At 33.5% G+C, this 20,405-nt stretch overlaps 1 protein-coding gene across 7 annotated transcripts in view; it reads left to right on the top strand.

Annotated features, from left to right (window-relative positions):
* The window catches only part of ESRRG (estrogen related receptor gamma), a 604,123-nt gene that overhangs the window by 499,381 nt on the left and 84,337 nt on the right, over positions 1 to 20,405 (top strand). The gene's annotated exons all lie outside the window — the stretch shown is intronic.

Here is a 20,405-nt window from a genome sequence, read left to right as displayed (position 1 = left end):
CTTCTGATCTAATGCCAGACTTGGTCAAGTCAGAGATTGGCTTTTCCTGCTATTTATAGACAGTTCTCATGAAAGATTGATGCTGCTTATCATAGAGGAAGGTACACTTTTTTTTTTGATTGCTTGCCTGACCCTGGTGTGCAAAATATTAAACGATCTCATTTCTTTCTATAAGGAGTTTGTTTTAGAAATTGAGGTATTTCTTGAGATTGGTTTAGAGGAGCTGATAAGTCAACAGCATTTTTTGGCCACTTACAAAATGTGAAGCCTTATAATAGCTATTAAAGAGAGAGATAGAGTGACTTTTGCCCCTAGAGGACTTGTTTTTAAATTGTTCTTTTGGAGATTCTCTAATGGTACCAGTTTAATCCCCTTAAAGCTATTTTGGCTTAGCCTCTAACAGGTAGGAAAGAATGGGTTATTGGTATCAAACCAAGCTACCATCATCTTAAAAGCAAAGGTAAATTCTGCCAATAGTTAGAACACCATCTTTGTAAATTATATTATTGATTTTTTTTAAATTGAAATATTACTGGACCTGGAATATGAAAAGACTGTTCAAATCCTTCTTCTGCTAGATGACCATGGCCAAACCCAGTAACTTTTCTGAGTGAATTTCAGTTTTACTCCTCTGTACAATGTGGATAATAATTACTATAGTTTATGCCTCAGCGACTGGTTGTAAAGTTGAAATGAGATCTCAAGTGTGAAGACTTTTTTTCTTCTATCTAAATGTCCATTATCAATATTCTTCAACCTGAAGGAAAGAAAATATGAACATTTCATGTGTTACACTCCATTCTATAAAGTATTGAAAATCACTAACTTGAGTGGAAATATATCTTAAAGTTTCAGCTTTTTGAGTGTCCTGTCTTTATTGTTACATTTGTTGTCTCCTAATGTGCCTGTATAATTGTTTCATTTTCTTATTAAGCACCTAAGAAAAATCTAGTGCATCAACTTTTGAAGACCTGAAGAGTTTGTCAATTAAGGTTTTTTTTAAGGTTTTTTGCAAGGCAAATGGAGTTAAGTGGCTTGCCCAAGGCCACACAGCTAGGTAATTATCAAGTGTCTGAGACCAGATTTGAACCCAGGTACTCCTGACTCCAGGGCTGGTGCTTTATCCACTGCACCACCTAGCCACCCCTAGACCTGAAGAGTTTGAAACAGTTTTCCTCTGTAGCATCAGCACAAATCCTGCCTAATAAATGATGATTAAATTTGAAAACTATCTTTAAATGATACTAAAATGTAAGAGATCTGTCATACTTCTGTATATTCTTTGATAAATAATCCAGAAAAACTTATTCATTGTTCATTCTTGCCCTTTAAGTGACAGGAAGCAGTATTATACGATTGTTGACTATTGTTGCTTCTCAGAGACTATGAAAGTAGATACTGTCTCTACATCAGCTAAAGGTGTGACAATTTCAAAGCATCTTCTAAAAGAAAGATGATTACAGTATCGTGGTTTCATGGATATGATGTGGAAAATCATTTTAAAGTATAAACATTGTTATTAGAACTGCTTCCACTATTCCTACTCCTTCAACTGGAGTGCTCATATGCATTAATGTCCAAAGTAACTTGTGGATGAGTTGAATCTTTAGTCCATCTTTAATATACATCATTTGCCATATAGATTTTTTTTTTTTTAGGTTTTTGCAAGGCAAATGGGGTTAAGTGGCTTGCCCAAGGCCACACAGCTAGGTAATTATTAAGTGTCTGAGGCCGGAATTGAACCCAGGTACTCCTGACTCCAGGACCAGTGCTTTATCCACTACGCCACCTAGCCGCCCCCATATAGATTTATTCAGTCAATGATTTACCGAGATCAAAAAAAAAAAGAGAAATGGGGAGAAAATGTACCAAACCACAAAGAGATAATTACCTGTAACTAACTTGGAGTTCTTTGGCTATAAGGAAAGACAAATGTCTTCAGTTCATAGAAATATTACCCCTGTATTTTCCTTGTTCAATTTGTGAACTAAAATAAATTTTTTTTTCTCCCTTCTTTCATTATAGGCAGTAGTCAGTTAATAACATGTTTCTATAAAGCTTTATGAAATTGAATTTAATTATTCGGTTATTATAATGTTCTTTGGTCATTTCTGTAAATGAATTTTGCAAAGGCTCTTGAAGCATTTATAAATTGGTATTTCTAAAAGAAGTCTTTCCAGTTAGGAAGATAATTTTGGTGCTAAGTGACAGATTATCAGGAACACTACTGAAAACTTAAAACTGCATTAAGACTATTGGGAAATCCTGTAAAGTAGTGTACTGAAACAGAGTTAGCAAGTCTTCAGAACTGGGAAGGATTCTGTTATGATTTTGTGTTTTTTAAAACAGGTCTTAAAAAAATATCTTCCCTTTCTCTTTGGACAGAGGAAATCTGTATATTATCCTCCCAGAAAGAAGACTAAAATTCATTTATAACCTGAATGTCTATATTAAATATTTGCACAAAATGAAATAGACCCTGGGCAACTATGAGGTATCAAAGGTGCTTTTCAATTTTTGTCCTCAGGGAAACATTTTTAAAAATTTGCTGTGTTTTCTTTTTAAAACAATAAAAAAGGTACTATTTTAGTTGATAAATGATACAAACTTAACTTCATTGGTTTTCCAATTTCAAATTAAAAGAATAAATATTTCATCAGTGATACTAATTAAAGATTGGTCAAAGATTTGCCTCTGTCTCATATAACAAATACCAATCAGAACTGATTAAGAGAAGTAAAATTTATTGGACTACACTATTGTGGAAAAGCTTGATTAATATGAAGTCCATTTCACTAGGTAATGGATATTTTATTATGACTAGATTTTAATACAGCATTATCTTTTTTTACCACCTGCCAGGATAGCACTCTGTACTGTCTTCTAACTTGTTGGAAATGGGAGAAATCAAAATGTGAATTGTTTTGTGTTTTGTTATGTTTGTGGTGAGGGGACAGCATCAGATTTGTATGTGACAATGATCTTTGGACTATTTTTTAAAAATAAACATTCTTTTGAAAAATGCATATGATGATTAAGATGATTGTGATTATGCACACTGATTATGGTATCATCACTAGATCATAAATTTAGAGCTTGAAGGGACTTTCCATGGCATCAAGTTTAACCTCTTCTTGTAATAGAAGAGGAAACTGAGACTTGATGAGATTATATGATTTAGAGAGCTAATAAATGTCTGTAATAGTATACCATATGAACTATATGCTTTGATAATTGACTAAGTTTAGAATTACTATTTTGTAATGGTCCACAGTTATCATAAAAGTCTTAGCTCTACTATAAGTTTAATAATTATTTTCTTCAGCTCTAGTTTAATGCATGCTACTTTAGTGTTTAAGAATATGTGTTGTTTAAGTTAGTTATTCTTATATGAAGTTCATTTCATTTCTTATAGGTCATCTTATTTAAAATGTGTTTCTTTTCCTTTTTACGTGCATAATGCTAAAGACAAAATTTCATTTACACCATTAGTAAGTATTTCAATTAAGTCTTTGCTATTTTGGAGGTTATAATAAAAATAACCCTTGCTTGACTTTTCTCACCATCACATTTGTTATTGATTTTATTATTTGAGTAGTTTATAAGTTAATCTGTTGGAGGCACATTCTTCCCTTTTTTTCCCCACATAAAACATGTTGACAAGAAAAGAAAGAATAATTATGTTCATAGTTTAACATCCTGACCCTTTGCATCCATTGTTTTATGCTATACCCATACATCTCAATCAGTGTTTTTATTTTCATTTTTAGGCTTTAATTTCATTACAGTTAAGCTCTTAGGCCTTTGGGGAATGTATCTGTCTATGATAAGGGCAGAATAACAGTTGTTTATACACTGTCTGGTTTTCCTGCATTCAAAGCAATAGCAGCCCTTCTCGTTTTTATAAGGACAATAAAACCATTTTGGATTCAATGCTTTTATTATATAATGAGAGTCTCTTCTGTGCATAGCCTTTTTCAGAGAATTCCTAGAAGATCTAGAGATCAATCTGAATTTATCTAACAATAAATTACCTTTCTCTATTACCTAGTCAAAAATTCTGGAGTACCGTGCCATCTTTTTTTCCTTCCCTCACTGCCATACTTTATGCTGCTTATTCCTGTACACACATGCCTATTAACAGCTGTTTTTGATAGCAAATATACTAAACAACAAGCAGTTAAAATAATTCTTGAACTGACCTATTCACACTCTCCTTTCTCCAGCTCTCTCTTTCTGTGTATGTGTTACTTACCAGGTACATTAAAATTCACATTTAAATTTCAAATGAGCTAAATACACCATTGCTTTCAAATAAGTGACTGATTTTTGTTTCTCTCATGTTATATTAATATTAATATCATGGAATCTTCTGCACCCTTGCTTTACTTGCTATCTGATAATTGGGTTGGGTGGGAGTATCAGGGGTCATCTTGTTTAGCTTACTGCACTAGAAAGAGTGGTCAATAATAAGGAAAAGTAGCAATAAAATTGTGGGAAAAAAATTGAAAAGAAGATTTAATCTATCTCCAATTTGAAACATATCCCAGAGAATCCATGGAGAAAAAGATAAAGTGTGACTATGAGTAAGTTAACTAAACACATTACAGTGTGTGAGAGCAAATGGAGTTAGTCCATTGTACATGTTTAATTTCCTATTAGTCCCTGGCGTTTACTACCACATCTGAGTTGAGGCATCTGTAAATTCAGTTAAATACAGTGCATTGTCTAAACATATCACAGCTCCAATCAGTCACCCTCACTGCTGATAAGAAGCCTCTTGTATTATTGAATCTACAATGGGGAGGTTCTGCAGGCACCAAGATAACAGCTAGGTATTTCACTTTTAAGTATGATAAAAAAATTTTTTTAAAGAACATGCTAGTTCCTTGCCTTTACTGTTACAACTCTGACATTTATTACCACTCCCTGATTTGTTTTATACCACTGATATGAATTTGGTTTTATGTGCATTATATCTTCCATTTTAACCTAAATTCTGTATCTCAAAAATGAAAGACAAAGGAGAGATAGTGCATATAGGAGAGAGAATATAACCCAAATCATCGGGGAACAAAAGAATCTATTTTCATGTTATTAAAAGATAGCAACAGTTTCGTCTGAGTCATAAAAGAAGTAAACTTATTCCTTTTTATTTTCATATAAGTTGGAGACTTTAGACAGAACCCTAGGTATTCTTTTAAGTCATACAATGTTTAGTCCTTTCTGTCTTGTCGGACTCTTCATGACTACATTTAGTGTTTTCTTGGCAAAAGTGTCATGGATTTGCCATTTCTTTCTCCAGCTCATATAATAGTTGAGGAAAGTGAGGGAAAGACTGCTAAGTGATTTGTCCAGATCCACAAAGCTAATAAGTGTCCGAGGTCATATTTGAACTTGGGAGGATGAATCTTCCTAACTCCAGGCTCACTAGCAGAATTTTACCTGTTAAGTTGTGTGAATAGACAAACATAGATAAATGCATACACATGTATCAATGCACAGCAACAAAATTTTTTCCCATTTCAAAACTGTTGTTTTTCCTTGACATGATAAGCATTTATTTTTACCTAGTTCCATCCTCTTAATAGAGTATGTATGTCTATCTCTCTGACTGTGATACATATATATGCTCTTGTGTGTATGTGCATGTGTATTTGCATGTATTTTTTCATCTGTGTGTATACACATTTATATGTGTGTCTGTGTCCATGTTCATCTCTCTGTATGCATGTGTTTATGTCTATTTATGTGTATGCACATAAATATATGTATGTATGTTTTTGTCTATATATATATATCTGTTTGCATGCATATATGTATATCTATGTGTATATGTTTATTTTCATCTTTTATAAGTCAGTTTTCAACATCAAATCCACTTGTTTCCAAAGTTTATGCTGTCTATGGAATGTTTATGCATTCTAATGGAATGATTTATTTCTTTTGTGAACTCTCCCATATGTCCTGTATTTACATGTATGTGAAACTACAGCTAGAAAATACCTTCATTTGCTTTTATGAGTTTATTTTTCCTGTTTCCCCAACAGATGTTTTACTACAGCTGGTATTTGTTTAGTAAATTGGACTGCATCCCATAAAATTGTGTTCAAATAACATTAAGTATCTGACCAATACCTTTAAAAGATAAAAAAAATTTGCAGTTCAATCTTCTATTTTGCTTTCCAAGTGTGTTCCTGTGCCTAGCTATGTGTCTTCACATAAAAGTGACACATGATAGGATGAGAATAGCAAAGAATGTCTTCCACCAGTCGAAAAGCAGGATATCAAATATGTTTTTCCCCTTGTTTTGCCTAATATTTTTGACTGCCCAACCTCATTTTTAGAATCTGTGACTTTTACTTTAAAAGTAAAGTGACAAAATTTCAGGCTAAGGCAGTTTTTGTTTGTTTTTGCTGACTCCAAACTTTCATTTAAAATGTATTTATGATAGCATATAACAAGCCTAACTTACATTTTTCTTTTTTAACAAGTTCTGATAACCTCGTAAAACAAAATAGGGAAGAGGTTGCATAAAACCTGCTAAAATTTTCTTGTTCCTGTTCCATTTGCCCTCTAGTTCTATGATTCTTAATAGTGTTGAGGTCTTAAAAAGTCACCAGTGGAGACCAATAAAAAGTGAGTTTTTTCTTTGTAAAGAATTGTTTTGCTGTTCTAATTTGCAATTAAAACATCCTCAACTTAAAATGAAAAGCCTTCATATGTGATGTCTATTACCTACTTATGTTTCATGTGTACATGTTTTCAGTTTTATGCTTCCACAAAAAATCATCACTTTTTAAAAATAAAATGAATTTTTTTTCCTTCTTGGAAATGTATATAGAACACATTCTAGATTCATGTTTCTTCCTTTTTTTTTAATTCCTTGAATTTATCAATGTTCTAGAAGAGGTCAAAGTCCTTGAATTATGATTATTTTATTTTTTCTCTTTGCATTCCCAGCAGCTAGTATTCTAGTACTCCTTTTATAATAGGTACTGTTCTAATCACTTGCCACCAAAACCCATTAAGAGAAAAAGGGAAGACCTTTTTATATTTGTAGTTCTTTATTTGTCAATATAATCTTAACCCTACTCCCTTGTAGCTTAAGGAGTTCTGTAGTTTTTGTTTGTTTGTTTGTTTTTTGATAAGGCAATGGGGTTAAGTGACTTGCCCAAGGTCACACTGCTAGGTAATTATTAAGCATCTGAGGTCAGATTTGAATTTAGATCCTTCTGACTCCAGGACTGGTGCTCCACTTAAGCTGCTCCAGTTCTAGAGTTCTTAAGCAATTAAGTTGTTCTACTCTCCCAGAGCACTAGAATCATTTTTGTTTTATTCTTTTTCTTAGGATAGTCCTATCTCATGTTGAATTCAGAAAGTTTTTTTTTTAAACCTGACAGCATTTGTCCTGTGTCTTGGGAGAGATTCAAAGAAGTATTGACCATTTTTCCCTGAAAAACTCTTAAGAGTTTTGTTGTTGGCTCCCCTTATTCCATGGAAAAGTTTGAAGATGTTGAGCTCAGTAAACAACCATTCATTTGGAGGCACCTTGTTCTAGTGGTAAGATCACAATTATCCCATTTCTATGTGTGCCAAAGTAGACAAGACTCTCTGTCACAGATTTTTCCTCTATAAAATGAGTTTATTGTAATTGGTAATATTTTGAAGCTATAGAGCCTATGATAATTTTGAGTACTTTAATTCAGGGAACTAAATGCACTAAGATTTTCGTGTCATTTTAGAGATATTATATTAGCAAAATGCAAATGCATATAATCTTATAAGAAAGTCCAGGCTAGAAAAAGATTAATAAAACTTTCTATATGTCTATATAGATAAATGAGAGAAAAATGCCTTCAGAATTTCTGCATGAGGTGGAATGCAGAAGAAAAAGATAACTTATTTGGGAAAAACTTCCTGGAATAGGAGGACCTTGAATTGAACTTGAAAGACAGACCAAAATGTGATATGAATGAAGTAGACCAAAGTATTTAAATCACTTAAATCACAAGCATATACTTCCAGTTTTCAGAATCTTTGAATGATCCCTATTTTACATTACAGTGAAAATTTTATTGAGTGCTTTGATTATTAAAAAAAAAAGTTCCATCCCAGTATACTGATTATATATAATACCAGAATGGTGTTTAGAACATTGAACAAAATACAGAAATAGGTACTGGATAAGATACAAAGACAGACAGATAGATAGATAGACAGATAGATAGATAGATAGATAGATAGATAGATAGATAGATAGATAGATAGATAGAGATCTTTCTGTCCTACCTTAAAATTGTTTTCTGCAATGGGTAGAGCACTTACCTTGGATTCAGGAGGATGGGATTTCAAATCCAGTCTCAGACACTTGGTACTCACTAGCTGTGTGACCTTGGGAAAGTCACTTCACCCTGATTGCCTCACATCCAGGACCATCTCCAGTTTTCCTGATTCATATCTGGCCACTGGACCCAGATGTCTCTGGAGGAAAACATGAGACTGGTGACTTAGCCCAGCATATCCTCATTCAAATCCAATCCATGTGCTTAATGTGAGTAGTTACCTTACCTTTTGCTAAGCTGTTACCAAAGCATTTAAAATGCTTTTAACACAATATCTTGATTTAAATTAGGGCCAAGATTAATTCATACACCTATAAATTATCATATAAAATAAGGGAATTATGTTAGAAAAATTATGATAGACAAGGAACTCTTATGATTCAGTTTTCTGTCTTAGTTCTGGTAAGATTTCATATTTGTATCTTTGTTCTGATGTGCCTTCTTGTCCTCATCCTGGATGTCCTTAAGCATTTCTGTGAGGGCTAATGACACAATGAACCCAGGTGTTCTTCCATTTATTCCATCAAAGATCCAGTAGTTGGGTGGGAGAAGAAGGATCTTAGAAGGAACAGCCTATTACAAGAGACTTTGACAATCAGTTATCTTAAGAGAAAGAAATAAGGAAAATCCTCAGAAATCCTCAGTATACTAATTCTATCTATAAAATTACCCTAAGATAAATTCTTGGCTTTTCACTTTGAATTATTTTTCTGCTTTATCCACCAACCTTAGTAGTTGTTAATAAAATCTTTATAAGAAATACTAATAAAAGACCCTCTAAGTTCAACTTAAAGCTATATAATATACTATCAATGTTTATATTTTCTGGGAAACTCCCTGCTGCTTCTCCACATGTGTACAGTATTTCTAACTCAATGAGTTGCCTGTTGAAACAGTAAACTCTATTTTCTTGCTCCAGTTTAAAAGAGTTAGTTTTTATGTGGTCCCCTGGTTGAATCCTCTTCATTTAACTGATACTTCTTTGTATCCTTGAATACCTTAACCCTATTAGTCCATGGTTGGATGAAGCTGCATTTGGTATGGCATTGTGAATCTTTGAATTATTCTAGCCCCAAAACAGAAACCCCTACCCTACCTGAATCAGATTCAAGAAATGATTTGGAACATATGGAGAGGCAAATTCTCCCTGTTCTTCTATGCATCTGCCAGACCATTCCTCTCCACTTCATCTACCTCACCTTTTTCATATTTTGTGCCTTTGAGGAGAAGTGATTTGGATGAATGTTGGGATATTAAATAAGGATATGAAACAATATCACTCATATTTCAAGAGACATGCTCCCCTCTTTTTTAAAGCATGTAATCAAAGGTTAATTGAACTCTTTTTCTGATGGTTACTTCTGTTGTACATAAATCATAAAAAGATGAGTTAAAGACTAAAATCCAAAAGATAATAAGTTATTGTATTTTATAGTTATGAGTTTTTGTATCATTTGTAAATCACGCTTATACTATATTCTTGAAAAAAAGTGACAATTTTAAAATGATAATATATTTAGCAAAAAGTTTCTCCCTAATTAGCTCCTGCATTTCCTTCTATTATGCCTTCAACTTGCAAGGAATAGATCTTGGCATAGTGCATTCTTTCACGGTTTAGGTTTTGTTAACACAGGCGATTAGTGTATGTATGCTTTCCTAATCCCCCTTCGGCTGTGGTGCATCTCGAATCTTACTAGCTTTAATTAACAGAGAAATTCTCATATTATTTTGGTACACTGATTACAGGCAACGACTAAGTGGAAGCCAGTTTGGAATCCCAAGAGATTTCAGTGTTAAAAATGCATAGGGTTCCTTTTTTTTCCCCTCTTATTCCATGAACTCTAGATAAGCAGCAGGCCTGAGCTAGATTTCATTACTAGCACACACTCTTCATGGTCATCTTTTAATATTTGAAAGGATCATTTGTTAACTGGAAATGGTCAATTTTTTTTTCTTTGGCTTTTGAAATATAATTTTCAATTTTTAATTTGATTCATTTAGATGAAATCATTAATCAGGGTTGAAACTGAGTTAATTTTCTGGAAAATAAATGAGGTTGTTAGAATGAACATTATTAAGTGGGCTCTTTGTAGGAAAGGGATAATAGCTGAAAATATGGAATACTTTGAGAACTATAGCAGTTGGGTAAAAAAAATTTAAAAAAAAGATTCTTTTCTTCAATATGTGGAATGATTTATTTTATTAAGGTCAGTTCTGGTGATTTTTCCTATTAGCCATAGGAAATAATCCCTTAAGTACTTTTGAAATTGTAAATAAATTTATTAAACTTCCAAAATCCAATGTCTAAAAATATATTTTTTGTGTCTTCCTCCACTCTTAGGAATTGAAAAATGTCAGATTTCAATTCTATTATGAGTTTATATGGAACAGTTTTCACCATCTTTTTCTCTCTCCTATCCAGAATTTGACATTAATTATTTTTATCAAATATTTGATTTTCTCTTCATTTCTTTTTATTTACCTCCTTCAAATAAGATTGTGTTTTATCTTCTTTAAAAAGCCATATACAAAGTGAATCCTTGTGCATTTTATGAAATTTTCTATCAACTTTGGGATCTAGTTATAATGACATTTCTTGCTTTGTAAGCCCCACTATAGATCACACATTCATAGTTCAGTGTCATGTCTATGTTACTTTTTTCAACAGAGCAGTAAAGAATGAATTAATCATTCTAGGTTGAGGATTTGTGGAAAACTGAATCAAAAGAAAGAGTCAAGTTGAAATTGTTTAAGAGGGGGCAGCTAGGTGGTATAGTGGATAAAGCACTGGCCCTGGAGTCAGGAGTACCTGGGTTCAAATCCAGTCTCAGACACTTAATAATTACCTAGCTGTGTGGCCTTGGGCAAGCCACTTAACCCCGTTTGCCTAGTAAAAATCTAAAAAAAAGAAATAAAGAAATTGTTTTAAGAGGTTTGCGGAATTTTCTAGACCAATGGAAGGACACTGAGAAGCAAGTAAAAACATGGATTTGGGAAAGCAGAGTAAATGGTGTTTCTTGTTTCACTTTGATGGAGATTATAGAATCAGTCTTAGACCAATATGAAAAGAAATGTTAGATTTTTAAGGCCATTGAATGCAAGATAAAAAAAAAAACTTTTTAACTTCTTGTTACTTAGGTTATAGTTGAATGCTTTTGAGTAGTGATATTGTGATCAGAGATGTCCATTGAGAAAATCAATCTTGTGGTAACAAGATTGTGGTAACATTTGATGAAATTAAAGAATGAGACTGTTACAGTTTTACTGCAAACGTTCTCATAGTTGTCACATACATAAAACTTTCCTGTTTTTTTTAAACCATTTTCTAGGAATTGTAAATGGTGGAGCTAAATTACCGTAAGCAAAACCACTGTTTATTTTCCCCAGGTTAAGGGACTCAACTTAAACCAGTGTTTTCACAACCCCCCCTTCTTCCCCAACATATATAATTTGAATTCTCAGTTTATTATTTATCACCACCAATCATAGCTTACTTTGATTCTCAATATATGAACCTGAAAACTCTGGTTCAATTAGTTGATACTTCATTTAATATTTTTTTCACTGAGGTTGCCTTCCTGAAAGTATCCTTTCTGGGGGAGCTTCTATTCATAATAACATAATCACCCATAGACCATCATGCTTCCTTATATAATACAGTGGGGAAAGGACAGATTTTAAAGAAGGATGAGCTTAGATCATCAATCTTCTTTTGACTCCTACCTTTCCCTCTACACCCAAACATTTCCATGTGTGTGAAAGGAGATCAGTGGTACCCTTAACTACATAAGCAGAGTCATAAAGATGAACAAATTTTGAAGTATAGAAGGTGACTACAGTTGTAGATATTTTGGTGTCTTTATGTTACATTCAGAAGTTGAAACATGATGATGCTAGAGAGAATGGATGATGAAAAACACAAGATTCCACAGGAGGCAGAAGGGTAAAGAATTAATCTGAATGGAACAGGTGAAGGAGTCACTAGAAGGTCAGAGGACTAAATTTTTTAAGATGCTCTCATAAATAATATTGAAATGCATGATCTTTAGGTCAAAGCTGGGTAGAAAATCAAGTGATGCCACATTATGGTGAATAGATCAACCTGGGTGATGGGAAGTAAGCAAGGTAAATGTACTGGAGTCCATCAAATGGCAAACCAGTGACTCATTATATTGAAACCAAAGCTGTCCTCTTTCACCTCAGTTTTTTTTTTTTTTGTTACAAATAGAAGAGCCATTTAATGCAGGGATGTCCAACGTTTCACTCTTCTGCATTGCACTGACCAACTATCGGGTGACATACATCCCCATTCATGAATACAATGCAGCCCATCCCATCAATGAGAGCAACAACAAAAGCAAGGCATGGGTCCTGAAGCCTGCTGTGACTGGCAGACTGCAAGTAGAATTTTAATATTTGAAATTTGAAATTTTGTCTTACCTTTTATTCTTCCTTCTCTTTCCTCCTCTTTTTTTTTAAGTTTTTTTTTTTTTTTTGCAAGGCAAACAGGGTTAAGTGGGTTGCCCAAGGCTACACAGCTAGGTAATTATTAAGTGTCTGAGACCGGATTTGAACCCAGGTACTCCTGACTCCAGGGCCGGTGCTTTATCCACTACACCACCTAGCCGCCCCCTCCTCTTCTATAAACAAAGTGTTTTTTATAACTTTTGGATCAATCATTCAAGCAAGTATACATGGCAGCCATACTTAATGGTAACTTACATCTAGTTCCCAATCTTTCTATATTGAATTCAACCCCAATTCATAGAATTTGGGCAGTTAGGTGGCTCCGTGGATAAAACTGGAGTCAGACTGAACTCCAGTTCAAATGTAACCTCAGACATGTACCAGCTATGTTACCCTGTTTGCCTCAGTTTCCTCATCTATTAAAAAGATTGAGATGGAAATGGCAAGCCATTCCATTATCTTTGCAAACAAAACCTCAAATGTCATCATGAAGAATTTGTCATTGTCTGTCATATTATTGACATAATAATTAAGCTTCTACCTGTTCTTAGCATTTCTAATCCACCCTTCATATCAATTCTAGATTGATATTCTTTATTTATAGAAGTGTTCATATCTTGTCTCTTCATATTCCTTCTGTAGTTTCTTGCTGCTTAAAAACTAAAGTTCAAAGCTCTGCATCTAGGAGTTCAAGGGCTTTGTATAGTTTGTGTATGGCATTTTACCTTCTTTGAGGTTGTTAAATTACCCAAGGTAATTAACAAAGTCTGTCGGCTCCATGTGTCCTTCCTTCTTCTTTTTTTCCCCAGCTATATAAATTCTGTCCTTCTTTTTAAAGATCATTTCAAATGCTACTCTACTTTACCAAGCCTTCCTTATTCCTATGCAAGTCAGTAATCTAGGTGAAATGTGTGCACTAGGAATGGCACATGAGGCTTTAACCCCTTAATGTGCATTTGTAACTTTTCTTAATCTCTATTTATTGTTTGTTTTTTTAATTGTCTGTGCATAGCTATAGAGACTTATAATTCTATGAGGACTGAAATCACATTTTACTTGAAACACATCTTCCCTATGGCTTAGCATAATGTTTTATATAATAGTCTGAGCTTTTGTTGACTTGAATTGCATAAGGTAGTTTACATAAATTTCAAGCTGGATTAGAGTTCAAAAAATAATTTCTGAGGTTGGTATTGAATTAAAAGAAGATTTTACTGATAACAAATGATAATAAGATCCAAGGTTAAATCATACTGGTTTGTAGATAAAATATGGTAAGCATCTGCAAAAATAGAAGAGGCCAAAAATTTTAAGTTATAGGTTCTGTTAGTAGTTGATCAATATTGTAAAGATGTGCAGAATCTAACATGGTGAAAAGGACTGTAAATTCCTGATGTCCCATATATATTTCTAATATGTGAATTTTGTTTTCACCTCAAATCAGACTTCAAATATCCCTGCTTCCTACCTTTCTCTTACCAGTCGAGTGCATACATATTCATTTTCGTAAGAATCACAATTCATATGTGAATGATAAGACATCATCTTTTCTTGACAAGTCCATGTTATTTATTTAGATTTTTTTAGATTCCACAGGTCTATATTTCTGTCTGTTTTATCTCTCTTTCACTCTATCTCTCTTCTTCTCTGTTTCTTGTTCTTTCTGTATTTCTGTCTGTCTCTCTGTCTTTTTCTCTATTTCCCTCTGCCCCTCTCCTTGACTCCTTCTTTATGTGGTGAAGTGGATAGGGCACTGACCATGGAGCCAGTAGATCCTGATTTTAAATCCAGCCTCCGACACTTAATCATCATCATCATCATCATCATCATCATCATCATCATCATCATCATCATTATCTAGCTGAATGATCTTGGGCAAGTCACTTAACTCCATTGCCTTGCAAAAAAGGGCAGCTAGGTGGCACTGTGGATAGAGCACTGACCTTGAAGTTAGGAGGATGGTGAGTTCGAATTCAGCCTCAGACACTTGATGAGTTCCTAGTTGTGTGAGACCTTGGGCAAGTCACTTAATTCTGATTGCCTCTCATCAAGGGCAATCTCCAGTCACCCTGATTCATATCTGGCTTCTTTGAAAATGAAGGGCAATCATTACTACTATTCTTTACGAATTGAAAAGTGAGAGACACAAGATATTTTGCCCCATCGAATTTTCTTTCCAAATTTAGAGAGAAATGGCATTAGTTTCACTTTGCCTAGGCCATGATCAATAATTTTACAGTCTTTATTTTTTGTCTTTCATCTACTACTTTGCTTTCTTTCATGCTTGTTTGTATGTATATTTGAATCATAGAAAATTTAACAGATGGGGTAAAACTGGGTTAAATTTTTTTCTGGAAAGATAGCCAAACATGTTTCTTTAAATTGTTAACAGTTTTGACTTCCTTCTTTACCCTCATAACTACAAAAACAGGCAGGAAAATAAATATATTCTTAATTAACCTGTATCCTCCTGCCTTTTGCAGATATTAACAAAATTGATACTGAAATTTGTATACCCATGATACTTTGGGTGCCACTGCCTAGAACCTGCCAGTTCATATTTGGCGCAAATCATATTGTAGACAGATGCAAACATATGCCACTGATTGCAAAAAAATTAAATTTAGTTACTATTTGGACGAGAAAACCTAAGCTGCAATTCACTTATTTCTGAATTGACTGCATTGTGATGGGTTAGCCATCTGTCCCACATGTTAAATGTTCAGCCCAAGTGTTCTTGCTGCTATTGATATTGGCGATCAGTTTTGGCCAACGCAAATGCAAATACTTAGTGCCTACAAAGAATATCATTTAGAAATAGCCATTTTATTACTTAGTCAATTTGTTCAGATACTATAAAAGGAGAATTAAGCAAGTAGGTGTACATAATGGCTCAGGACCATTTTTAGACTGACTTCTTGGTTCAGATTTAATCCCTTTCATAGCACCTTCTCTGACTTTGAAGATAGTACACCATCCTTCGAAGGTCTGATGCTGAGCACAGGACCTTTTTGTTTTCACAAGCTGAAAATAAAGTGTTCGCATGAGCTCATTTACAGAGAGTGGAGTTGGCAGTCTTATCAGGAAAGGAGAAAGGAGCTCTGAACATGAAAAGCTCTCACAGTGACAGAAGTCTTTATTAGGTTGGGCAGTAATGGAATGTGGTGTGTACAGGATAAAGTGACCAATACCTAGAGCATTTAAGGAAAACTAGAAGAGTAATCATGTTTTATGTTGTTCTTCATCTGGATTTCTTGGTAAATCAAGTGACCCTTGGGAAGTGCCACTTGAACAAGGTGGGAATGATGCAAAACAGTACGGGAGACAGGTTCTCCAGTGAAAGTAGAATTTCTGTTCAACTCCAATTATTCATTGCATTCATGCTTATAGGCATCATCAGTCATATAAATGCATGATGTAAGGTGTGATGTCCCTGCTCTTTTCGTATGACTTGAGTTTTTCATTTTTTTTAGTGATTTTTTTCTAAGAACACTTGGTGAATAACAATTGTTTATAATTTTAACATTTTCTTATGTCCCCGTCATAGAGAATGTCCTGCACTTGAAAGTTTGGCTCCTTCAATAAAATCATAAGTTTGTGCTTAAAGGAACATTGTCTAAAAATCTGGGATAGTACTTTGCTTTTTCACCTGGTTGGGCTTAGACAGCTAATTAGTCTTTCTGGAAACTTGCTTGTTTCTCAAAATAGAGAAGATTCATGAAAGTATAATAGAAATATTGTTTGTACTGCATATCTGTAACAAATTGATGTTATATGCATATTATACTTGACGTTTTATGCTAACAGTTTATTTGTAAATATATTTAAAACTTAATTATCTGAAGCAATACTCAGCTTTTTTTTGCATCTTTCTTAAGGAAATTTCTGGAATATATTTTTCTAAGGTGAAAAATAAATAAAAATCTAATTGTGATTGAGCATACTTGAACATAATTGTTTGGCCATCCCCCTCCTGAATATTTAATGTTTTTCGCATTGTGGCTCCCACCTTTTTTTTTAAGCAATTTAAGTAATTTTTATGTATAGTGTTTATTAAATATAAACACATAACTTTGGTACATGGTAATATCTTGTGAATTGTCCATGAGAAGGAAAGTTTATCAACCATCAGAAAAAGTTTCATGGAGGAGGCATCATTTCAGTTTAACTCTTAAGTAGTTACAGAGGGAATAAGGATGTTCTAACAATAGGAAATAGTGTCGAGTAAGGGTTTTATCTAAAGATAGCAAGTCATTCTTTTTTTCCCTGAAGCAGTCTTTGTTGGGGAATAGTATATACCTCGGACTGACTGTGTGATCCCAGGCAAGTCAACCCAATATTTTTAATGTTAAATGGATATCATTAGACCCCCTAGCTCAGAACTGTTATGGATCAAATGAAATAACTAATATTGTTAACATATGTAATGCTTCCTATGTGCCAGACACTATACAAAACACTATACTTATTTTGAACCCCTTTTAAAAATATTATCACATTTGAATCTTGTAACCACATTAGATGTAGGTTCTATTGTTTTCTTTATTTCATTAATGGTGAAACCGAGGTACACATTCATTAATGACTTACCTAGGGTCACATAGCTATTAAATTTTGATACTTTCACACCCTGCAAAGAACCACAGTAACATTATCTATTGTGTATAATTTATGAATGGAAAGAATGTCTGTTGTTTACATAGTTTCTTGAAGTTTGACATAGTGGCATTTGGACTTGACTCTCAAGTTCTGTAGGGAGTCAGTGAGGTTATTTAAGTGCCTCTGAATAAATCTGCATGCTTTTTTTTTTAGCTTAGCCTTGTAAGTAGTATCAAATCTTGTTTTAATGTGGGTATGTAGATTTGAAAGAGACTCAGTAGCTCTTTATTACCTAAGGAGGTTATAAATTTCATGGTTGCTTTGAAAATGAAATCACCCATTCCTGCACTTTCTGGTATCTTTCACTCTTTAATAAAAAAAAATCAAACAATAAAAACCACCAAAAACAATCTTCCTTGAAGTTTTGAATTGTCTTTTTAGTACCCTTAAACAAAAGGTCTATATTTCCATTTAATTAAAACACTAAAGTTGTGCTTCGACTTGAGGAATTCACCAAGGTCTGTAATTGATTTGGCCCATTTTCCTGTTTCTTTTCTCTTCTTTTTTGAAAATCACAATTAACAATAAAGCACTGTCCATTTTGGTCAAAGAGCTGAGAAATAACAATGAAGAAGAAGACAGATCACTACAAGTCTTCCACATGTTAATTGAGATGGCCAAGGAACTGTTATTCATTTTGAGTCACTTGAACAAAACTTTCTATTCAGTAGCAGCCCAATGAGGGATTAATTTCTTTCTTTCATTTTTTTTTTTTTGCTACATGTAGGAGTTCCTTATTTAAAAGAAAATAGCCACTTAAGATAAGAATGAACTTGCTATATTCCTAGTATTTTTGTTTTCCTGATTCCTGGACATCATTCTTATCATCTCTCACACAGGTTATATCTACTTTTAAGTTGTTGCACATTTATTAAAATCAGATCTGTTATATGCCAGTTTGATCCATACATTTTCAACTATAACTTAAATTAAAGAAAAATAAAGATAAAGCTATTTAGTAAAAGTAACTGTGGTCACAACATTAAATGTTTTTGTCAACAGAACTATGATTCACAGTTTTAAAAAAAAGACTTACAACTTATTTTAACTTGAGAAAATCACTCACCCTCCTTGAATCTCAGTTTTCCCATCTGCAAAAGTGAGCATTGAACTGGATGATTTTGAAGATTACTTCTCTAATTTCTATTATCCTATGATTTAAAATTTTTCCTATTCCTGTGACTCCATTTTATTTTCTACTTAGACCTTTTATATAATTAAGGAGTAAAGGAAGAAATAGGATGAGTTGAAATTGATGTTTTGCTTTTAGCATAAAGTGATACATAAAGGTTGTACAGCAGCAAAATCCCTTTGACACTTATGTGGAGGATGAAACTGAGGGAGGACAGATGACATAGAGAGTCAAATTAGGAGCCTCTTGGAGCAGTTATCCAGATGAGAGGTAAAGAGGAGTTGAAATGAAGGGTTGATGCTATGAATAGAGAGAAAGGAACAAATATGGATCTTTGTGAAAGTAGATTTGAAAATTCTTGCTAATTTATTGGATATGTGGTAGGAGGGAGATGAAGGAGACCAGGAAGGTTAAGAACTTAGGTGACTTGAAGGTTGGTCATACTCTCAATAAAATAGAGAAATTTGATAGGAGTGAGCTAGGGTAGAGGTTGGGAGACAGCAGTTCAAAGGGGTTATAAGAAAAGCTGAATTTTATCCACACATGTTACATTTAAATGAATGAACATGAATGGCAGAATGACAGAGTTTATTCATTGAAAAATGAAAAGGTAACTCTGGGTCTCATATACCACCTCCTTTAGCATTTAAAACCTGTTAAAACATGACTCCAACCTACTGTTCCAGGTCCAGTAGAGTAATACTATATATACTTAATTACTTTTTGGTGAGTGTTCAACCAAGTTGACCTTCTAGACTGAATTTTATCCTGAATATTTAATCTGCCGTTCCTGAACCCAGTGCAGAGAATTTGTACCCTCATTAACACCCCTTCTCAATTTCTATTTTCTTTCAAAGCTCAATTCGCACTTTTTATTTAAAGTAATTTCTGTTTCCCCTAACTGCTTCTCTCTCTCTCTCTCTCTCTCTCTCTCTCTCTCTCTCTCTCTCTCTCTCTCTCTCTCTCTCTCTCTCTCTCTCTCTCCCCCCCCCCCCCAATTCCTCACCATCATCTCATCTTTTTTTAATGTTTTATTTTATAAACACCAACACATTTTCTCCTGTCTCCCAATGGAGTAAAAGCTCCTTTAGGGTAGGGAATGTTTAGCTAGTATCTTGCATGTTTAATAAATATTTGATGGCTTACTAAAACTCTGATTAGAAATTTTTAGAAATAAATATTACTGTGACTTCTAGTATGATAAAGAAAAGGAAGGGAATATGCATTTAAAAAGTATCTAATCTGTTTTGAGGTCTGAGCTATCTGCCTTACAAATGTTAAATGATTTTTAAAATTTTATTTATTTAAAGCAATGGGATTAAGTGACTTGCCCAAGGTCACACAGCTAGGCAATTATTAAGTGTCCAAGGCTGCTTTTGAACTCTGGTCTTCTGGACTCCAGAGCTGGTGCTCTATCCACTGCACCACCTATCTGCCCCTAAATGTTTTTATAGTGAGAAAGGTTTAAGTGTGACTTGTTTGCTTTCTTTTCATTTATTAATTCACTCAATAATACGACTGCAGATAATTGTTAGAATTTATAGATCACAGATTAATTAGGATCTATTGTAGATGGCAAATAATGGTTGTTGAATGAATAAAGCAATCAATAAATTATCTCCTTTTTTTAAAAATATAGATTCACACATATTTCCACAGGAAATTTCACAGGAATTTTCAGGAAATATTCAAGTTTCTCTGAATAATAATAATAATAATAATAATAATAATAATAATAATAATAATAATAATAATAATAGTAGTAGTAATAGTAGTAGTAGTAGTAGTAGTAATAGTAGTAA

The sequence above is a fragment of the Macrotis lagotis genome, chromosome 2, assembly GCF_037893015.1.
Source record: "Macrotis lagotis isolate mMagLag1 chromosome 2, bilby.v1.9.chrom.fasta, whole genome shotgun sequence".
NCBI classification, from domain to species: Eukaryota; Metazoa; Chordata; class Mammalia; order Peramelemorphia; family Peramelidae; genus Macrotis; species Macrotis lagotis.
Note: the sequence above shows the minus strand (reverse complement) of the source record. Positions and strands in the feature narration are given on the sequence as shown.